General features: G+C 34.1%; 1 protein-coding gene across 3 annotated transcripts in view; it reads left to right on the forward strand.

Annotated features, from left to right (window-relative positions):
* Tmtc2 (Transmembrane O-mannosyltransferase targeting cadherins 2) overlaps window positions 1-23235 on the forward strand; it is a 286435-nt gene that overhangs the window by 207949 nt on the left and 55251 nt on the right. The gene's annotated exons all lie outside the window — the stretch shown is intronic.

The following is a 23235-nucleotide window of genomic DNA, read 5'->3' on the forward strand; positions in this document are numbered from 1 at the left end:
AATAGCAGCGAAAACAAGAAAGAGGCGAGCGATTGCATAAACGTTAGCAGCCGCGTTAGTGACATCAAAACAATCGAATGTATTTCAAGAATCGACATTGCTGCCAATCATATTTTCCGCTAAACGTCGCTCCGTACTTCTAGTCTCGCACCTCGGTGGTCAGGACGACCATCGAGTCTGGAATCTGGAACGCAAGATAAAATGCATCTCGACGTTTTGAAGGAAGGGGAGAGGCAATCGCCGTAGAGTGCCGGTATCCCCGTAAATATTGTACAAGCCGCACTTGTCCGCACGGTCGTGAAGTCAGAAGTCACGATCTACGAGCCGTGCGGACCCGATGAGCTGAGAGTGCTCTTGCTGAGAAATCACAAGGCGATTCATCTATAATAGTTTCGCTTTAAAGAGGTCAATATGTTTTTCGTATTGTGGCTTCCACAGCGCTTTGGATCACTTAATAAAAATGTCTTCCAAAAAATAACGTTGCAAATTATATTAGAGAGATGCACGTTCGATATCTACATAAAATAATTTATAGATTTTCATGAATTACCCTAGAGATTGATTATAGGATCTATAACTAAAATCAAAAAAGTAAAATGTGAATACATTTGGCTTCAAATAGAAATTATTATAATTTATTACACAGAGAAAATATTAAATATAAAACTGATAAAATATATTTTACTTATGTTAGCATTTTGACAATAGAACCACGAAAATTGTAAAACTGCAGTTACAAATTGATGGCCAATACGAGTCTAGTGTACAATGTACGTGCGACTAATAATTAATATCTCGGTTCGCGTGGGACACTTTTTTCCGTCGGATTCTTTCGCTTTATACAAAAATGCATCGAGGAAGACTAATTTCATCGAAACTGGAAATAAAATAGCTCAATATTGCCATTATAAAAAAAAAAATATATATATATAACTCACTGTATGTATTTCAATCTATTTCACTTTATAAGTATTATACAATGGGTGTTTAGCTATAAGAAACAGATTTAAAATGCTCCATTGTTTTACTTATTAGCGGGAAACTTGATTTTATTTATGTATATATATATATGTATAGAATATAAGATTGTCAATCTATGCGATTCTTATTGAAATGTTTGAATAGTTGATATTCGAATCACAGCGATACAAATTCAATCGAATTTGATCTGATTCGGTTTGATTCGTATTCGAATAATTTACACATCTCTACATTAAAGATAGATCTACTGGAGGTTGAAATGTGAGCTTTAAATCTAAATCACCTTCACAGCTTGAATTATTAAAGTTCGGCGACGTCAAGAGTTGAACCTCGCACGCGGTCGAGGCTTCCTCACCAAGGCCACGTGGTTCGGGAAGCCGTGTTAGCTTTATGACACTTGACAGGGAACAATTGCGACAGGGGGAACTATCGCGAAAGTGGTGCACACGTACGCGATGGCGATGGTAAATATTGCGCAAGCAGATCTTGTCTGGCCGATGAAATTGCCGTGTACGTACGTGGGCATACGACGAGAACATTTGTAGATCGCGCATTTTGCTCGTGAGATATTAAGCGCGGAGTAGAATATATGGAAAAAGAAAACAGAACACAGGAGAGGAAAAATAAAGGCGTGAGGAACAAAAAAAGCGAGGATGCGCTCGCAATTGCGAATGCAGCGGTCGACGGCGTGGCTGCGTGAATAATATATTGTATATGTATGTATGTATATGCAGTCTGCGTGACTCGGCTCTTTATGACGCAACTGAACTGACTGAACGTATCGCATTGCGTATATAGCCGGTAGCGGCGGATTGCACACTGACTGAAACATTTTACGCGCATATGCTTGCGTATACAACATGTGATCAGGAGACGGCACATACATCAAGCCGCGGAAACGCGAAGCGTAGAAAAAGCTCGCGGTGTCTCTGCGAGAGGAGCCCAGTGCCGCGAGTGCCGAGAGCACGGCCGTCCGTCCACTTGTTACGCGAAGGCGAGAACAATGGCGTCGGCGAAAATTAATTATTCTCCAGGTTCCACGGCGAGAAAGAGAGAACGAAAGTTCCTTCTGTGTGTGAAGGAGCGCGTGCTGGGAGGTGTCGGTGACGTCTCAGAAAATCATGCCGCCGACGACACCGGCGGATTGTTGTTGGCGTCATGATTTTGCCGGGCGCAATTTTGCTCACGTACTACCGTACTAAAACGCGACGAACCGTCACGTTGGAAATGCATTTCTGTGTCAGTGTGTTGGCGTTATTTAAATAAAATAAATGTTCACGCGAAAGAATTTATTTTCGATGGCAAAAGAACGCGAGGATATGCATTGTGGATAATTATTATATTATATTAACACGCGACATCGCGACGCGAATATTACGTGACTCCATTTTTGACGAATTATTGCGCAAATTCGCATAATGCGATTATTGAATTATACGGAGTCAGCACATTTAATTGTCCGATGGCACAGTTGATATTTTAAACCACTTTCTTGGGATTAGTAATAATTGCGATTTTATGGGCATAAAGATTTATATATATTTATTAATTATGTTTTAATTTCAATGATGTTTTTGAATTTGCGTATATCAAACTTGACAAATTTTTGCTATGGCGCGTTTTGCAATTTATTCCCTGACATTTTTGTACAATACATGGAAGAATATTTCGGAACTAAAAATTAAATTAAAAGTTTAATCTTGAATGTTTAAAAATATGATGGAAACGTATCGTTAACCCCGATCGATTTTCTTAAATTTAACCAGAGTAACAGGAAATGGTCGAGTGTGCATAGAAACACATTTGCCGACGGCATTTGAATGACATATAAATTTTTTTCATGCAGTAGTATTTTATATATCGAAAAACCAGCGCAGATTCACGTTAAGCCATATACGGGGTGTAAAAACGAGTACGAAAGAAATAACCGAAAAAGCGAGGAATAGAGAAGAATGAAGGAATGTTTGCAAAAATCGATGGTAAAAAAATAGTTTGGCAGAGACAAAGACGAGGTGGAAAAGAGAGAAGAGTGCGCAGGACGATTCCATTCCTGACTAATACTCGCAGAGAAAACCGAACGATTCGGATTCGTTCAAACTTACCGATCGACAAAACCGAGTGGAAAAATGAATGTTCCACTCCGATTGCGTGAATCCTTCCACGATTTAACATATGTTGAATGAAATCACGGACGTAGCCTTGACTCACGATTTCGTAGATGATTTTTTATTTCGATGCAGAAATATCCGAGACCGACGAAACTGAGTCACCACAGAATTGATCTATTATGTCTATTAAATATTGGTAAAATTCTAATTAGTTCTTAAAAGATATTAATTTAATTTACAATTACTTCTAAAGGTATTATTTATAATTTAGAGTTATTTTTAAACAAAATATTATTTAATTAATGTTGATGTAATTATCACTGAATTTTTTAATTAGTATTTAGCAATATTCTATAAAGAATAGTAATTCTAGAAAGGAATTTTGAAATCAATAGAAATCAATAAAAATACTAATTGTAAGTTATAAGTTGTAAGTTATAAACACAGTTAACGCTCTTAATATTAATATAAATTTCTTATATATTTCACATTTTGAATGACAAAATATTTATAATACAATAGATTTTTATAAATATGAATAACCTAGTTATTAATTTAAAACAAATTCAATTCAATCTTGAAATGATGCAGTTATGTCAATGTATCTCCTCATAACATTTATCAATAAAATACATAATAGGTACGCGAAACTGCTTAAAAAAATTAGAAACATTTACCACACTCTCTCTCTCTGTTATAACCTTGACTACCAGGAAGTCTAAACTAATAAATAACTGAAAATTTGGAAGCTCGTCCTGGCTTTTAACATGATAGAGTAAACTAAAGACATAGTTTAGCTCTCAGTGATCTCGCTCACTTGTGCGTAAAATTTACATATTATTGGTATTCTAGAGTTAAAGCTCATTTTTATTAAGGTAATTGATATAAGAAATTTACGCGTTGCGTAAATTTCACAAAAGCTAATATTTTACCAAGATTTTGTTGAGAAAAGACTTCAATCGTGTTAAACAATACGTTCTCAAAGTATACTGACTTTTCCACATCGGACACTATATTTTGCAAATATTTGGCTTTACGAATTGTAAAGGACAGAACATATAATAGAAAACAGAATGGACCGCAGGAAACAGAGCGAAACAGGTCGGGCTTTCATTGCTGCGAAACTACAAGCTTTATCCTTTTCCATTTCTCTCTCTTCCTCTCTCCCTACTATTCAGTTCGGGAATAAATAGATACTTGTTGGGATTTTCACGGGCTTCATTAGTGCGGAAGGATTATAAATCGAAATGCAATATGAAAAGCGGAATATCGAGCTCGATGCATTATATTTTACCGCTAAAAGATCCATTAATATCCCATTCGGACTTTTAATCCCTGCTAAAAGCTTTAAATGATTTAATTGGTACTATTTAAAATTTTCAGTTCTATTCTATCGGTAGCTACAAAATGAGTATTGTGATCATATTTGTTATATTCTATCTAATATTATTGATATGAATATATTGTGTATATCTGTGGACAACATGACGTTGATTGTTCCTGTAAAAATTTCTCACCTGTCAAACGGAAAATGAAATAACAGAAAAGATTCAAATTAACGTGACACGAAATATGACAGTGACCTTTTTTTCTTGTCGTTCATTACACCACTATTTTAAGACATCGCGCTGATAAATCTCAAAAGTGTTTCTCATAAAATAGTATCATATTAAGTACAAGCGACGTGACAATATCGAATAATTTAATATAAATGCGTGGGTGTAAGATAAATATAAATGGAAATATATATATATATATTATAATTTGCAAATATTAGAGTGCGCAAAAAATTGAGTGATTCAAATATTAATATCAAAATTGATGTTCATAGCTGAGGTACTGTTTCGCAAATGTATGATTTCAATTCTCTAATATTAGGGTTGACGATAGATGTATCGACCTAAGGCTCTGTCAGTTTTTAAGGCGTTTTTGTTTTATTGTAATATTATTTAACCCAGTAATAGTCATCCGGGATGTTTTTACACCCCAGCGTGTGAAAATGTGAATTGTTGTGAAATACGGTAAAACTACATATTACTGACATATTACTTACCGATTTCAATGACCTCGATATAGATTGTCAAGGTCATGACCCTGAGTGTTCTCCAACAGAATTTAATCGTCGCTCATTATTCATTAAAAAGTTATTAACAAAAAAGTTTGGAAAATGATATCTTTTTTGTACCATATACTTCTCTGTACATTATACCTCTCCCCCCCCCTCTCTCAATTCCTCCCCCCGTCTCTCCCATCTCACTACCATGTGTCTTCTCCCCCCTTTTCTCTCTCTCTCACTCTCACTCTCTAATTTTATAATAAAAGTTACAATATTTTATATTTTTTATTAATTATTCTTACTCTTATTTTTTCTCTCTTTAAAACTTCCGTTTCTGTATTTGATATGCTGTTACCATAACTTGCTACGTATTGTGCTCGGCGCTTGGTCAGCTACAATTTCAGATTGGATAAGAAATAATGATTCTATTGGATTCTATTTTATTTATTGTTAGATTCATCTGCCTCAATTCAACTTGTTTTTGGATTTATTTATTCGTATATACAGTGTTTAAATTAAGTTTTGACAAAGTACTCGTGTGTAGATAGAGCGGATTATAAACTGACTGAGACGGAAAGTCTTGTATCATTTTGCAATTTTCGTAATAGTTAACAAAATATTAATTATTAAAAATTTCCGAATATTGGTCTTCAATAATTTTTTTCTCAAATACTATCAACTTTACAGAAAATTGCAAAATGGTAGAGGACTTTTCGACTCAATTTAGTCCGCTCTATGTACACACGAGCGCTTTGTCAAAACTTACCGGATACCCTGTATAAAAATAAAAGAGTAAAATGTGCTAAGAATAGTGCACATCGTCGAAGCGTTACATTTGCATCACGAATATCACCATGCAAAGTTGTCCCTTGGATGTAATCCGGTCCTATCTTACATAGTACCATTGTTATCTTGCGAGTCGCGTAATCGTCGTCACGAGAGTAGGCTTACCGCGATGATTATACTTGTACGCTTTTCGTTGAAAATTATCTTCTCTTGGATTTTCCTCAACGCTGAATACAGCGTCCGGTGCATCCGAATAACACATCGCGATTGAAGCGACATATTATATTGTTAGGAACAATGCGTGAGCTTTCTCGGTGTTGCCCCGGGCTTTATTGAACGTTGCGTGATAGCAGTCTTTTCTGTGTGTGAACCATGTACGTGTGTGTACGTGTATGACGTAACTTGGGTACGCATTATCGAGTGAGCAAACACATAGACACTCATACGCGCGCGCGCGTGCGCACAGAGAGTGAGAGAGAGAGAGAGAGAGAGAGAGAGAGAGAGAGAGAGAGAGAGAGAGAGAGAGAAGAGAGAGAGAGAGAGAAAGCGAACAACGATGAATTAGACGCCTACCTATCGAATATTACATTCATTTCGCGTTCGGGGTTAAATAATCGCGAGAATATTTCAACGAAAGCCACGCGAGTGGCTCTGTTTTTACAAATCGAAAATATTTAATTTTGGTTCTCCATCGCGTCGTAAAGCATATATATATATATAGAGAGAGAGAGAGGGGGGGGGATGCGCGTCGGCCTGCTTTCTCTGCATCACCGGACTGCATAATTCAACGGACACCAATGGACGAGAGAAAAACAGTTTGAAACCGCAAATTACATACGAACGACTCATTAATGAACTAGTCGTATATACATATGAGCGTGACGAGCTCTCGTTAAAGCCGCGTTCGCCAATGCAGGTACCCTGGCAAGGGCATCGGCACAGCGTAGACCCTCGCTTAAATATACTGTGTACCTAACAAGTAGACCGTAAACCACTGTGTTGCATTTATATATGTGGAATTAAGTTTCTTGTTTGCTTGTTTATTACCACATCACGCGAAAATGGCTAGACAAATGTTCGCTTAAAGTCAAAAAGGTATAGACTAGTCTGATTAAAAATGTAATAGGTTAAACTACTTGAGTATATAAGAATTTCAATTATCAAAGCTCTTAAGTATACATCTCGGTTTTTGTACGAAGAATAGAATACAAGTATATTTTTTTTACAAATAGAAAAAAATCTAATACTATTACTGAAGAAATATGCTTTCACAATTTGTAAGCAAATTATGGAAACATATTTCTTTAGTAAAATTATATTCATAATATATTAAATGAATACGTAGTATAATTAGCATTTATAATGTATTAAATTAATATATTTTTTAAATAATTCCATGTGAATTTATATGTATACTACTATATATGTAGTCATTTGAAATCGAATTGAGTTTTCGAACATAGAAACACAGCTAAAACTACTGTAATAATATCATAATTAAAATTAATGCTCAATAGGCATCTATATTAAAGATATTTTAATATGTTGGAAATCTGTAAATAAATTTATTTATTACGAAAAATATTACTTTGGCCGGGAGTAGAACCCAAATTTCTTATATTTCGTGTAAGCGTCCTAAGCGTTTAGACTGAGGTCTTAGTAATATTCTTCACAATAATCAGCATATGTATGGGAACAAACAAATGTCTTTATTTCAGGCAACGCAATATAAATAATACGATGAATCAATCTTAATCAATCTTAATAAATAAAAATCTTTCACGGTTGAGATAATATTTTTCGAAATAAATTTATTTACAGATTTCCAGCATATTAAGAATTCTTTAATAAATGCTTATTGAGCATTAAATTTAATTGTGATATTTCTACAGTTTAGTTGCGTTTCTAGGTCTGAAAAATCAACGATAATTTAAATGACTTATTCACTTGTGCTCATAAATTATTATTTTACGAATCACACTAACAAAGGGAACCCCAAAGCTGGTTTCCTTGGATACTAATTTCTTTTGTAACTCTACAAGTAAGAAAAAATTCTATGTTCGACGATTTTTCTATATAGGCCTTAGTTTTCGAGTTTTTAAATTTCAAAAACCGGCCACGCTGGGGGCGGTGTAAATGAACTATTCCATTATAATATGCTTTGTAAGCGATATGAGTGGCGATCAGGTGATTATAGGTGCTCGCATTAGAAATCGAAGGATGCGAGTTCGAGATCCGTCGTATAGTGCTCGCCTTGTGAGAAATATTAAATCAATTTAACACCAAATAATTCATATAATACAATTACATTATGTTAATACGTAGATATGTTAAAAATTCAACACAAAAAATTTAACAAGGGTTTAACCGGAATACAAAATATTTTTTATCGTGTACAGCATACTTTTTCAAAATTAATGTTAAATAGGATCTGTTAGTATCTATTAATAAAAATATATATACATATATGTACTTTTTTATAAAGTGTCGTAAAATTGGTATATTTATCTCAACTGGTTTAAACAAATGATCCTAACTCGTTGGATTTTTCACGTTTGTAAGTGACAACGCGCATACGAAATGATTTTGTCGTACTTGATGGATGTTAACGCTTTTGAGCTTGATCTCGCGAAAACGAGAGTGCTGATAGGAATCGCCACCGATGTATCACGGCGTCGAGAGATGCCGATTGAAACATCGACGTCGCGTGAAACATTTCGCGCTGGCTCGTCCCTTTGATGTTTTGCGGATTTAACACTTTTTCAACTTCGACACGATGTGGTGAATCCCCGAGTGAGCCTCGAGAGTGCTTCGACTGGCTACGTTCAATGCGCGAAGCGTGCAAATGACAGGTATAATACGCATGATGATACGATACTAATTTATTTGAGAACGATGATTGATCCGACGAAACTTTATCGTTCGCGCCGAAACTTACCAAAGCGAAGAAAGAGAGAGGAGAGAGATGGAGGGAGGGGGGGGGGGGGGGAGAAAAAGAATGACGCACATTAAATCGATACTTCCGATTTAGGACGCACCACAGCTGTGTTGTGTTGTGTTGTGTTGTGTTGTGTTGTGTTGTGTTGTGCTGCTGTTTAAAAACGGAGGAAAGAATTCCCTATAAAAGAAAAAGTTTATGAAATTATATAACGGAATCTTGCATAAAATTTATGATCTGCAATTATGAGTATATACTTATACAAAAATACAACAGATGTAGAAATATTAATCTTTTATAAAATATTGATAACTATGTGCGCAATTAATTTCGAAAGAATACTTCGACAAACAGTAATGATATAGCAGATCATCTTAGCGGTATGTTTGCGAAATTAGAAAGGAAATTGTTCAATAATTGAGAAACATATTTTTTAGTTGTATATACGTACATTACGTTTAAAACATTTAGAAATATATATAATTATGCATAAAAGAATCAAATTAATCTTTTTCGAAGATCAATAGAAAATGTAGTTAATATGAAATCAATCGATATATCGATTTGATTTCGACTTATGAACCAGGGAAATACTATATTATATTCGACATTCTCGAATATTCATTATGTAGTTTTGCAACAATCGTTCCGATTTCGAGGTATTATAACGTAAAAGAAACGTGAGTTTTATTTTTATGGGAAATTTTAATTTTCATAAATAATATTATTTAATGCTTCAGATATTTTCGATGAATTCTATATGTTAAAAAATTTAAGCGATCGGTGAATTAATGAGGAATTTTATAATTAATATTTCCTACGGACCAAAACTATTATGAAAGTTTTCCACGCAGTTTTTATTTTTACCCATAATGCTTGTTAATTACATAGTTGGAAATATGCTTCGGGACGCTTAAATAGAATTCCAATAGTAGAACACGAGTTTTAAATTTACCGAGATTATATGTACGATATATTGCTACAACACCGACACACGAATCAAAACTTCACCATTACAGCTATGTCGAACTCTATGTTGAACATGTTCAGTAAAACTGGAAGTATGAGGAAAAATGTCAATAATCGATACATTCAATCGGCCTTTATCTTCCGCATCATCGCACGTCGACGTATATATCATACGTTTAATTTAAAAATAGTTGATACAATTTCATAACACGAATCAGTTATTTCCCTTACGATCTTTCAATTAATTACAGCGCCATTCTTCTTATCGGAAATCCATTTCTAAAGAATTTAATTCCTTCTAAGAAGAGAGAATACAATGTAATTTATTTCTTATCATTTCGATATATTTGCAGCTTTTCCGATCATTTATTTTTAATTAAACAAATTGCTTGTTATTAGAAAGTTTTTCAAGACATCAATTGAAATAATAACAAAGCAATATTAAATCGCCATTGCTTAAAATGTATTTACTATCGCTAAAATATACTGATATTTAAAAATTGAGAAAATATCGACTTGCTATTTTATAATATAAAATAATTAGGCTTCAAAGAATTAAATTATAAAAATATAATAATCAAGCTAATATAAACTGATATAGAGGGTGTGCATGTGTAAAATTCTTTATTTTAAAAAAGTAGATATTTCGATCTTCATTTTAGATCATCAGTATCTGACTGACGTATTAAAACAAGTAAAAAATTTATTGCTACTTTATTTTAAGCTAATTCGATTTACGGTATCTACTTAGAAATTTCATATCTACTTTAACTGTCTTGTTATTTATCATATTTTTCTAATTATCTTTCTAATATGATGCACCTGATTGAGCATCAAATTATTAAAAATTACTTATCAATTTAATTTAATTTGTGATATTGCAGTAGTTTAATTGCGTTTATAAGTCCGGAAAACCAATTCGGCGCGCAGTTCAAATGACTATACAAATATGGTATACAAATATGCATGTACATATGTATTATATAACATATATAATTCATATTGAATTATTTAAGCATTAAAGATCCAGCTTCGATTGGTATGATTCTAAAAGATGATTCTTATTATGTTTATCATATTTTGTTTGAAACTTTTTTAGATGCTTGATAATTGTATATTGTATATTAAAAAATTTCTGTAGTATATATATTTTCTGATCAAAATTCTGCCACGTATATGATCGATTCTTGTGGTCTACTCTATCGAGAATTGAAAGTTCAAGCACCTTTTTTTACGGGAACGTTGCCAAATAGCGGCAAGGAACAGCAGCTAGACCCGACTTTGCGAAAAATCTGCTGCTTCCCCGGCTATATTCGTCAAGGACTGTCGTATCTTATTGACAGGGCTGCTCTTTTTACCACCGATTGCTGTCTACAAGAATATCTCTACAATTTTTTTACTACTATCTAAGATCGATTTGTGTGCGCGCGCGCGTGTCGCGTGTGTGTGTGTTTTAGACTGGACATTCAACTATTTTTATGAAACTAAGTAGCATATCGACGTTGGAATTTATTTTATTGTACAGCTACACGTTCTATAAGAAATAAAATTGAAGACAGAAAATCGATTGGATATTTCGTACAAAACTATTAGTAATTTATCATACAAAAATAAGAAAGCCAAGTTCTTAAAAAATATACCGATTACACGAATCGATATTTTTTAGTAGACAAAAGCGGCAGAAAATTATTTATTAGTTGAATAAATTTATCTCTTTTCAATAAAATATTAAAATAAATGTATGCATATATACGTACATAAAGTTAAAAGGTAAAATAAATATAATGAATTTTTTAGGACGTAAAAATAAGAGAAAATTGATGAATTATTATTCGCACCTGATCGTACGTAACGATTTTCCAATTATTGGTTAAAAAAAATAAAATTTACAATTTACTTTTTTATATGCTGTAATAATAATAATAATATTTCATAATACGTATATCTATAATAATACATTTTTGCGTAATAATTAATTACTTGTTTAGATTATTTACTCATCCCGGTGATAGTTACTTCATGATATATACACATGTATAATTACTCTTTCAAAAAAGAGTACGACTTAGAATTTTTGCAAAAAAATTCCAATCGGTTTCGGGCAACTTCGTAACTCGCATAAGGAGAGCGTTCGATATACATATATAGGACTCCTATATGACCGTATTCTTGCGCAAAACTATAACAAGCACGTCGTGTTATCGACAAGTTATTCCTGATGGCTTTCGGAAGCTCCTGAAGTAACACTTTGCTCGAAAACTTTTGCGCCGATGATAAAAATTAACTTAACGTCTCACCACAATGTTTCCCGGATATGATGCTACAGCATAAGAAGGAAGTGTGATAATAGATAAATCTCGATATTAAATTTGATAAAAGGCGTGTCAGGTAAGTCTCTTCGTCTCTCGATATTTAGCGGATAATGAACAGTTGACATTGTATGTAACCATGCATTATTTATTGCGCTAAATACATTTAAATCATATTAAGACTCGATCTTCGAGCAAATTGTAACATAAATCACCTTATTATAACGGCAATATTGGCACCAGCGATGCAACCGTATTTTCCCTCGTGACATTCTGTACATAAAGGTCGGCCGTTTTCTCGGTCCCGCCGCGATCCGATAAACAATTAATAAACATAAATTCTCTCGAAATCGCCGATGGGACAGCACCGGCGCATGCTCGCTCACTACTCGCTTGCGCCGCATAAAATCCTTATAAATTCTTTTTTACGAGACAGAGTACATAAAATTGCGCCGAGTCCCTTGCGATTTATATCCCGACGCCTAGCGTCGTCCTCTGTTTGCGCGACGCCTTGCTTCAAAGGGCTCTGCACCGAGTACGGTCTCTCCCTTTCTTTTTCTATTTCCAGCCTTTAAAAGGCGATCGTTAAAATACGGCGAGAGTGTCGTAAATCGCCGATCGTTACGGAATCGTCGTGTGCGGTGCTTCGACGAGAAGGGAAGGAAGGCTTCAATTACCGCGGCGATGCGGTCGCAACAGGCCGTCCTCTCCTTCACGCTACCGCCAATCTCTCACAGTGTAATAAGAGTAAATGCGTCCGACATAAAGGTCGAAAGAAGCAGGCCGAACCCTGAGCATCGGTGATCACATCAACGATCGCTTTATGACGGCGCGGCGTTCTATAAAGACATAAATATTCTTCAAGGACTATGTAGATATATGTAACGTTGCAAAAGTATATATATATATTAAAACAAGTCTGCAGTTATTAACTACCAAATGTATCTTGTTTAATACATGGTGCAATATTTAGTAAATATTACCAAACGTAATAATAGTAATCAATGATTTAATAACAATTAGAGAAGAGATAATATATATAAAAAAGTAAAATTAACATTTAGTTGATTTTGATTATATATATTAATCAAACATTTAATTGAAATTATTTCATTAAGTGTTAATAACTATCATCTAGATTCGATTATTATTATTATTACCAGATAATTTTCCTTTTTCACTGATAGAATTTCTTCAAAGAGAATTAGAAATGAAAAATAAAAAATAGCGCGCTATTTATTTACGGTAAATCAGTATTGAATCCTGGCGAAGCAAAGTACCGATTCTGTACCGAAAAATAAGTTTCCTATTTCAATACTGAACCAGTATTTAAAAAACAATGACACGGTAGTGACCCAAAATGTGGATCAATATTGAATAGTAGTACTGATCCAGTACATTTTCGATATATTATGTCTATATTTTTTTAATTATCCAAAACCAGTCATCAGTGTCAGATGTCAGTATTGAGATAGTATATTGGCGGTATATTTGCAGTATCGTGTCAGTATTTAGTACAGTAACTCCGTACTGTAATTGCACTGTATTATAAATCTTGGCTTATTGCTATCATCCTAATATACATTTAATACCTGTACTAACGTGTAAAAATTGATATTGAGCCAGTACCTCGCCGATAATCAATTGCTACATTATACTAGAATTAATATTTCCTTTTAATTCCCGAGCTGTTCGCCCCAAAAATGATCTTTTCAGAATAATTTTGTTATATAAAGTTTTGATAATTTTTATAGATTTTCTAATTGAGTTTTATACGTTTATAAGCTTTTGTATCAGAGGAATAAATGCATAATAATATATAATTTTCAAAAAGATATAATCTATTTACTTGGCGCGAGCCTTTCGTCTCTTTTAGGAATATTATTTTATAGCTATTTTAATGAATTAATTTTTATTTTCAAAATATTAATATTAATATTAATTTAATAACATTTACGTTATTTGCAAAGTTGTTGTATAATAACAAGTATTGTATGAGAACTAGAAAATATAGAGTATAGAAACTATAATAATTATTTTCTTATTATAATTATCTCTCTAGCTCTAAAGATAATTTATCTTACAATAATATAAATAAAAATTAATGGCATTGTCTATATTTACGCATTGATATGTTTATTCACTATATTTTAATGTAATGTTTGACATTATAAACATACTATGATATAAAAAATTTTTTTAGATCACTTATTCGCCCCACTTACAATTAGAAATTTTATGTATGGGAAGTTTATAGCTATAGGAGTCGAAAGGTTAAAAGAATACCCATCCGTTATTCGCTGAAACACATTTCCTTTTTTAATTTAACACAACTTTATTCTATATACAGAGAGATATATATTCTATGGATTTGAGAATTTTTTTGCAATCGCGTATTCTTTTCTTTTCGACTATAGAATACATATATTTACACTTGCTGTATTCATTTTTTCCCCTTCGTTTTCTACGGAAAGCGGGAGATAAAGCGCACGTTCGCTATCGATGCCTCGCAATGTTTGTTTTACGGCGATTTTTCTCGTATTTGCACTTGTGGATTTTAGGGGTCGTCGTATACGGTTGAAAATCCGTGGCTCTGATTTCGACTTGGAAAAGTCCGGCGCGTATGACTACCGGAGATAACCACCAACGATCATCGGACAGACACGAATATACCGCATACACACGGCTCTCCGCGCGACAATGGCGGCAGTCGATCGAGCAATTCGGTATGGGCAACGTCAATGATGACAGTGACGACGATGACAATGGCGGTGACGGTCGTCGTCGTCATCGTCATCGTCGTCGTCGTCGTCGTCGTCGTCGTCGTTGCGGCGCCATTCGCGATAAATGCATTCTGACAAACGTGGCGAACGGCAGAATTGATGCCGGGAAAATACAGCTAACGAAAGGCGATCGTGAATAAACAGCCGTGATTTGCCGATTTTTTTGGATATTTCACGGCGAAGTCGACTCGAAACTGATATCGATAAAATCGAGAGCTCTTTGTCATCGGAATTCCGAAGAGTGCGATGTCAATTCGACGGTGTAATTCGGCGGTATGGGTACCCAGGATTTCAGTTGGGAAAGAGGGGACAAAAATTTATCTTTACACAAAACTTACTAAAATACTTATATTAAAGCCAGTTTCGAAGATCTTCAACGAATTTTCTTATGAATAATACGTGAATCACGCATTGGTCAATGAACGTTTAATTTTTCATCATAGAAATAATTTTTATGATTTAATTATTTTTTCTTGCCGAAATAAAAATCCCGCATTAATTATATCAAAAATTGAGTCTCAGTGAAATGAGTTAGTTTTCACATATAATATAGCTTGTGATACGATGAACAAAAAATGTCACAAACAAGTTCAATAATGGATAATTTTAAATTGTAATGTATGAAAGAGAAACTCGGTGAGCACAAGTTTTACACTCTTGATATCATAACTTAAAAACATCTTTTGTTCACCACATTGTAAACTACATCATGTGTGAAAACTAATTCCCTTCATCGAGACACAATTGATCATAATTGGTGCACCTCAAATTAATTATAAGTGGTAACAAATTGGATCTCGGTAAAATAAATTATTTTTACATCCAAAGAAAAGTTATGTTTAAACTGAACAAATTGTAACTTTCGTTGATTTTTTTCAAGTTGAAGTGAAAATATTTTTGAGGTAAATAAAAATTTACTTGATTTCATAAAATGACGTTCAAATCAAAGAAACTTTTTTTAACTGTATAGCAATGCACAATTTTTTTTAATTAAAGAAACTTTTCTCTGGATGTACTGTAATTTATAATGTGGTGAACCAAAGATGTCAAAAACACAAGTTCAATAATGAATAATTTTTGCACAAAAGTGTAAAACTTGTGCTTACAGAGCACCTGTGATACACTGTAACTTAAAAACTGTCATTTTATTGAGACTTATGTGCCTGTGTTCATTATATGTAGCTAATTCATTTCTCCGGGACAATTTGTTATACCTATATATAATTAGTAGGTCCTACATGAATTATATGTAGTAAGTAGTCTCTTTTGTACACCACAGCTAAAAATTATTAATTATTAAATTTTGTGTCTATGATATCTTGTAGCTGCACTTTCATTTCAACTAATTCACGATAAAGTTATTATTATTGTTGCTATTGTTATAAGATATATTATATGTGAAAAGTAACTTGTATATTTCACTGGGATTCAATTTTCTATATAATTAGTACAGGGTTTTGGGGAGGGGGCAAGAGTTCCTTGGTTTTTTTTGCATACGCTTGGTGTTTGGTGCGATGTGTATTTCAGGGAGGCATGTCCGTCCATACCCGCAATAATTTGATACGCGAAATTTGCGCGAACGGGAAATTGTAACAGGCGGCAAAGACGACCGTTCTTCTCAATGTATATGCGTGTGTGCATATATATCTGTATACGTAGTAATGAATACCATCAGCCATGAAAGCTACCGCATTGACGCAACGACGCAACAAACGACCGTGTTGCACATCCGATAGCGTGGGGAATTGCAGCTAAATTTAATAATTGTAAGGATAATGCGGCGTAACACGATAACGTGCGATCGATATCAGCTGCTTTGCGGCTCCGCCGCCGATCGCAGATCGTTGCCATTGCGACGTGACGCCGACGCCGACGGCCGCGTTCGTGCCTTTATTACCGTTTTTATTCCGAGTGCAATTCATGCATTATCGATCGTCGCCATTGCGAAATCCACCCTCTCCGGCCTCTCCCTCTGCTCTGGTGGTTACCCTCGCGGCCTGACGTTTTGCGATCGGCGATTAAACACCCCGCGCTTCGACGCCACTCTGAACTCTGACGCCCTCGTCAGCCCTCGTTCCGGCATCGGCCGGAGCCCGGAGCGTCCGATAAGTCCGATAAGTCGTCGCAGATGTTTTCTTTTTCTTTTTCCATCCTTTCTTTCGCTCGCCGCTTTTGAGAGATGACCCTTTCGTTTCGTCGCGAAACTTTTTACGCGGAAATTGAAGTCGAGTGACGGGCGAAAGTGCGACGATATGCTACGCTCACGATATTGTATTTTAAGGTAGACTTTCAGATTAGAGTGACAATCACGAGATGGTATGACTTATGACTGGTTTCCGCAATCTGCCATGAAATGGATGACATTAAAACTCTGATAGTGTTTTAAGTGAAATTTTCGACATTTTAACAATGCGCCGCGACAAATGACCTGGGGATAAAAAACATTGTAGCTGCTGAATTCAGAAAAAAAAGGACTCTACCAGAAAAACGTTGGACTTAAAAAATGGTGACGAATAATTATTAGATACTATGGCATAGCCCCCGTTAATATGATATTTTAAATACAAATCATTGTTATGCGTAAAAATGACAATTTATTTATGAGATTATTAAGTTTTGTATTTTGTGTTATGTATGACGTTTTTCATGCGCTTACGCCTGCAATCAACTTTTTAGGAGTACGCATCGTACGCGTTATCACATTGCGACGAGATGCATAATTAAACGCGGACACAAGCGAGGCAAAGTGCGTGATTTATGTTACCGCAGTTTTGCACAGTCATGAAACGCATGCAAGAAATCAACGGCGCATTAAAGTGCGTAACTGCTATGCGCACAAATATCAACGATTTTTTAAATATTGGCAGCGAGACTCTTCGTCGAAAATTTAATATCGAACATATTTCGGATGCGCGTGTGTATATGTCGGAATATATAGAAACCAGAGGCGACGTATTTTTTTATAAGTATTTTTTTATCTATTTCGATATTTGTATTATTCCCGGGAGAGATTATGGTTCCACTTTTTCTCGCAAAGCGACGTCAAATTATAGGTAATAATGTACGCCGCGCGCTGTACATAGTATAGTTATCGTAACACATTCTTCATTATTATAATAAAGGCTTTAGCTTCTCTATCGATTTTTACTTTTAATTATCCGTTTAATTATGCAAGAGTAATTTTAAATACACAATTTAATGTACTATAATGAGAACTTTCTTCCCCCCCCCCATTGAGTGTAATTGAGTACGTGTTTAGTACGACTGAATTTTTATGTCGAGTTTAAATTGCTAAGTTTGCAAATCTTTTGCATCCCATTATTAAACGGTGTCTACGGGAAACAGGCGCTATCATTGAGGTAAAGTTGCACGAGTTAAGTTTAGTTAAATTTAGTTAGCCGAGACGATCGATGAAACGTTCGGTAGATAAACATCCAAATACTTTAATGAAATTACAACAAAGCTCACCTGTCTATTTGCTTCCTTTGATTTATTCCGCGTCGCTCAGTCCGCATTTTAATGGTGACGTTTATTTCTGTGTAACGTTACGTGACTTGCGTAATTGATTCATAATTTTTGTGACTTACGAGGGAACCCTTCACAAAGTATCAAATTTTTATTTTAATGAAGCATATAGATTACGTAAATAGATAGATTTAAAAAATACCAGTTGGGGTCGTAAATCGATATAAGAGGTGAAATCATTTCTCATATGTAAAGCTGTTTTTAGCCTTTTTCGTTACATCTAAAAAATTATTCATGATATCAAAAAATGTTTCGTATAAAATTTATGCAATAAAATGATTTCTATTCATTTACGTTAATAAAGGAAAGTTACCGATGTCGGTCATATCACTTTGGTGCGTCTTGTTTTACGCTTACAGCGCTTGTAAACATTATTTGTCCTTGTTTAATATTTGATAGACAACAAGGATGAACTGACGCTTACAGCGTGTAATGAAAGCGTAATAATGAAACGTTTTCTACTCTTTGTTTTTGGATATACTTCTTAAACAAAACGTTAAAAATAAAACTTTAGAACTACAAATCAGATAGTATATTATCAGATAATGTAACAGTTTTTACAATATTGTTTGCTACTTTGCAATAATTACTTTTTTTGTAAAATAAACAAAAAATGAACGTCTGATAAAATAGGACCCAACACTGACATAGTAGGCAGTAATATATTGTACATATTCCTATTCTTTTTCTTTCACAAGAATTATCTGTACAAAATATCGAACAAGTAACTTTATGCTATTTTGCAAGATGCAAACATGTAACAAATATTTACTTTAAGTTTCTAAAAATTTAACTAGATATAGATCTGAAAATAATTTTGTTAGACTATCAAAATAATTATGTCGAATGCTCAAATTGATTGCTAGATTGCCAAAACTGCAGGACGTTTTTAAGGTATAATATGCCTCATTGTTGTAGGTACTAGCCAGTATAAATTAATAACGGAAAATGATTGCATATTGTATAGATTTCATTTTATAGTATTAACATGAGACAACTATATAAATCTTGTAAAAAATACTCATAACTGAAGTATACTGAAAGAAAGTTACCGCAGAAATTTCAGTCTTCCTTTGTCGAATTTCCTATTTTTCTTAAACTGGTTCTACATTAGTCGCATCGCAGCGTCATAAGAATGTCACAAACGTCACGGTCCAAGCAACATCAAGCTGACTCGACTTTGGTTGGATTACAATGCTTGCGACAGTACGATGTGACTAATGTAGAATCAGTTTTTTTTTTTTTTTTTTTTTTCCGATACAAAACTTGTGACGCGTGATTTTTCTACGAGTTTGTAGAACACACATTGGCATCTACCTGACGGCATAGACAAATTATTTGAAAGAATTGTAATTTTTCTTATATTTATGAGATATGTTTCCTGTCGAGGCATGTTATCCGAGATGTTATCCCATTTTATTCTATAGCGATAATTGTATAACAATAATGTTTAATAAAAAAATTTCTATTTTATTTTTCATACGGAACTAATATAGCATCCATTGTTGCTTTGCTTATATAACTAATGCACATCTCCATAGACTGCATGCATAATTTATATTCGCACAGTAATCTGATATGAAGAATCGAAAAATTTCTTAGAAAAAAATAGCGCCGTAGTTCCAGTTCTCTCGAACTAGATTTCTTATCTTTAAATAACTTTTTTTTTATTATTTTAAGATAGAAATTGTTTTTCATTAAAGTCCGTTTCTTTGTTTTATAAAATAAAAATTAATTTAAAACAAAGATTTAAAAAACGTCTTGAGAAAATATAAGGAATGATATATTAAGAATATTTATATAAATTCGTATTTAAAAATATTGTAAAAGAATGTAGCCGAGTTACCGTGCAAACCTTGACAAAATAATATAGATACATATATTAGGAAAAACGTGCAAGCACCCTTGATTTGCACGCATTTGTTTATCGTATACATGCATACATTATCCGTTATCGCTTTATCAGTTTTGTAACGAGAAATTATTTACATATTTACGATTATATAGTAAATTAGCTAACCCTTTTGTCTAGCATGGAGGTTCGCGAAATCTTTGGCACTCTTTTACAGAATTAAACAATAAATACCGTACTCTTAGTTATACTTTCTTCTCTTGCATTGAAAGTAAAAAAATTTCGTTTGTTTAGTAAAATTTATTTTACTATGTTTTGTTTTATATTAATCGTTTTAAAGTAAATAGTTTAGCATAAACACGAACAAAACGAATGTAATTAGAGAGCGCAAATATCAAAAATAGATTTTAGTGAAGTACGATTGCTATTTCATCGTGTCGTTTTTCATTTTGTTAATTTTTAATTTTTTACAGCTTATGCTTGTTTAAACAGGTCATCGACACTGAGAATGCCTTTGTGTGTCACTAATAATAAACATGCCGCGGGGTTTAGCCACACATGACACGATTTAATAATAATATTTAATAGATAATTAAAAAGTATTTTTCTCTCAAAAATTAATTATCTTCTTAAGAGGATATCAAACTGAAGACCGAACTCTAATAGCATCGTTATTTTATCAATGAAATGCGACTTCCATACGATTTACAAATATCGATAAATACACATTCTTGTATATTATATTTATATTGCACGTATAAATTTGCATAAATTTTCGTAATACATTTTCGTATCGAATTTTAGTCTAATTCTAAGAATTCAACGTTGTTTTATTTGAGTAAAGTGTAAACTACCAGTCTGTGGACTATAATTTTGTAAATCTAGATTGCTTTTATTATTAAGCAAATATTGTCACGACTTGATAGTTGTAGACGCCATATTGGACTAAGAGAAATAGTAAAGATCTCAATTAAAAAAGTTTTTGTCATTCCTGGCATTTCATGCTAGTATTAACGCGTATACTTTAATTCTGAAAAATGATTTTCAAATCTCTAAAAATAATATCGATATCATTCTACGAAAATTATTATTGTTTAATCAGTAAAACAGACGAAAGTTGGCTATGTAGAATTTTTTATGTGGAAATTTTGCGTTTTTTATTAACCACCCAGGTGTTCGAGCTTCAGTGCAATTTTTATATTTGGTCCCGACTGTATAAAAATCTGAAAAGAATTGTTGTAAAAGCTTTAACAATTAGCTTTTACTATCGTAGAAATCGGATTTTATTTATTTTTTACAAATTAAAATTCATCTGCCGGAATTCACAATAATCAAACTATTATTGACTATGCTTTCAATCAAAGTCTTGGTGATTAACACTTTCTACGAATTAATTTTCAATCTATTATAAAAAGAAACTTAATTGTAGTAACCCAAAGCGTTAGTTTTATTCATGCGATCTCCTTCGACCCTCTGCTATGTTATATGTTTGCAATATGATTTCCATACTTATAGGAGAGAAAAGTTTACTAAATCGCCGCAATACACGGTCTGTAAATAGTCGGAGAATTGAATGACGAATTAAGCAAAATACTAGTATAATTGCAAATTAGCGCAAATTGGAGATTGTTACAAGAGAAGGAGCTGGCAAAGTGACGGATGTATATGTATACGCAAGAATCTTCGTCTTGTTGAAAGTTAACGAACGCAGAGTAGCGGCTCGTTAACGAACAGGGATTCTCTTCATCCTACCGGATCGCGCGCTAGAGAAGAAAATATCCCGTCCCCGGCTCCTCTTCCTCCGTCATTTTCACTTTTTTTTAACTCGTCGCTCGTCGCAGGCTCACAAAGCGCCTCATTAGTATAATTTTTTTCGATGCTGCGTCGCGTCGCGTCGCGTCGCGTCGCGTCGCGTTGCGTCGCGTCGCGTTGCGTTTGGTTTGCGTGCTAAACGTGTGTTCGTAATTTTGACAACAAATTAATTGTTTCTGAAAAACGAGGGAGACATTTTACAAATGCCTCGAAATAAGCGAAGAGATTTCTAGTAATTATTAATCCGTGAAGATTCAGCGACTGTCGGAGAATTTTGCTGACGTTAATTTATATCTCGACATTAACGAGGCTGGTGAAAAAGGCAATATAGTCTCTCGCGTGAGGTGCAGAAATGCACCGTAGTGGAATGCACAGCAAACTTTGTTCACTCAGTAATTTACGAGCCAATTCAAATTGTAAACGCAACGCGCTTCGTTAGAAAAGTTCGCGCGGTCGAGATTTTGAAGCGCGAATCAGCGCGAATCTTTATAAACAATCTCCATAATAAATCATCATAGACGCGTATATATACGGATCTAACATCTAGTTTCTCTTTTTCTTTACTTGTAAAAATAGATGCTGCCTAAATAACATATGTAGATTTTGTAATCCTATTTTGTTGTAATAATTTGAAAAATATAAGAAGATACGGTATGCGAAGCGCAAATATTTTCCAAACCCCGATATGGACTCTCGTGTAAAATTCCGCTTGGCTCTCTGATCTCTGAGTCGGGAAGTAAGAAAAATAACGCAACACGCGAGGTAAGAAAAATAACTGTGCGCCATATCGTCCAGTCCGATTTCGATAACGCGCGACGAGAAAAATATATCAGCGACAGTAGTGCTTGCGCGCAAGTCGGTCCACCCACCGGCCGGTCGACTATACTTCACTTGTCGACAAGTGATATTTTCATCGTTTTTCGAATGACAACTTACCCCGGAAGATTAATCACCTCAATGCCGAAGAGGTGAGTTCTTTTTAAAATATGTAGCTTTTCGCGAAAGAGTTTCCCTATCCCTGTTTATATATTGGGTACTATACGAATAGCGGCTTATTGCGCTCGCAATTTAATCCCACCGCGTAGAACGAGGCGGCCATACGTGCGATAAGTCATT

This window comes from Trachymyrmex cornetzi, unplaced genomic scaffold (genome assembly GCF_001594075.2).
Source record: "Trachymyrmex cornetzi isolate Tcor2-1 unplaced genomic scaffold, Tcor1.1 scaffold225, whole genome shotgun sequence".
Classification (NCBI taxonomy): Eukaryota; Metazoa; Arthropoda; class Insecta; order Hymenoptera; family Formicidae; genus Trachymyrmex; species Trachymyrmex cornetzi.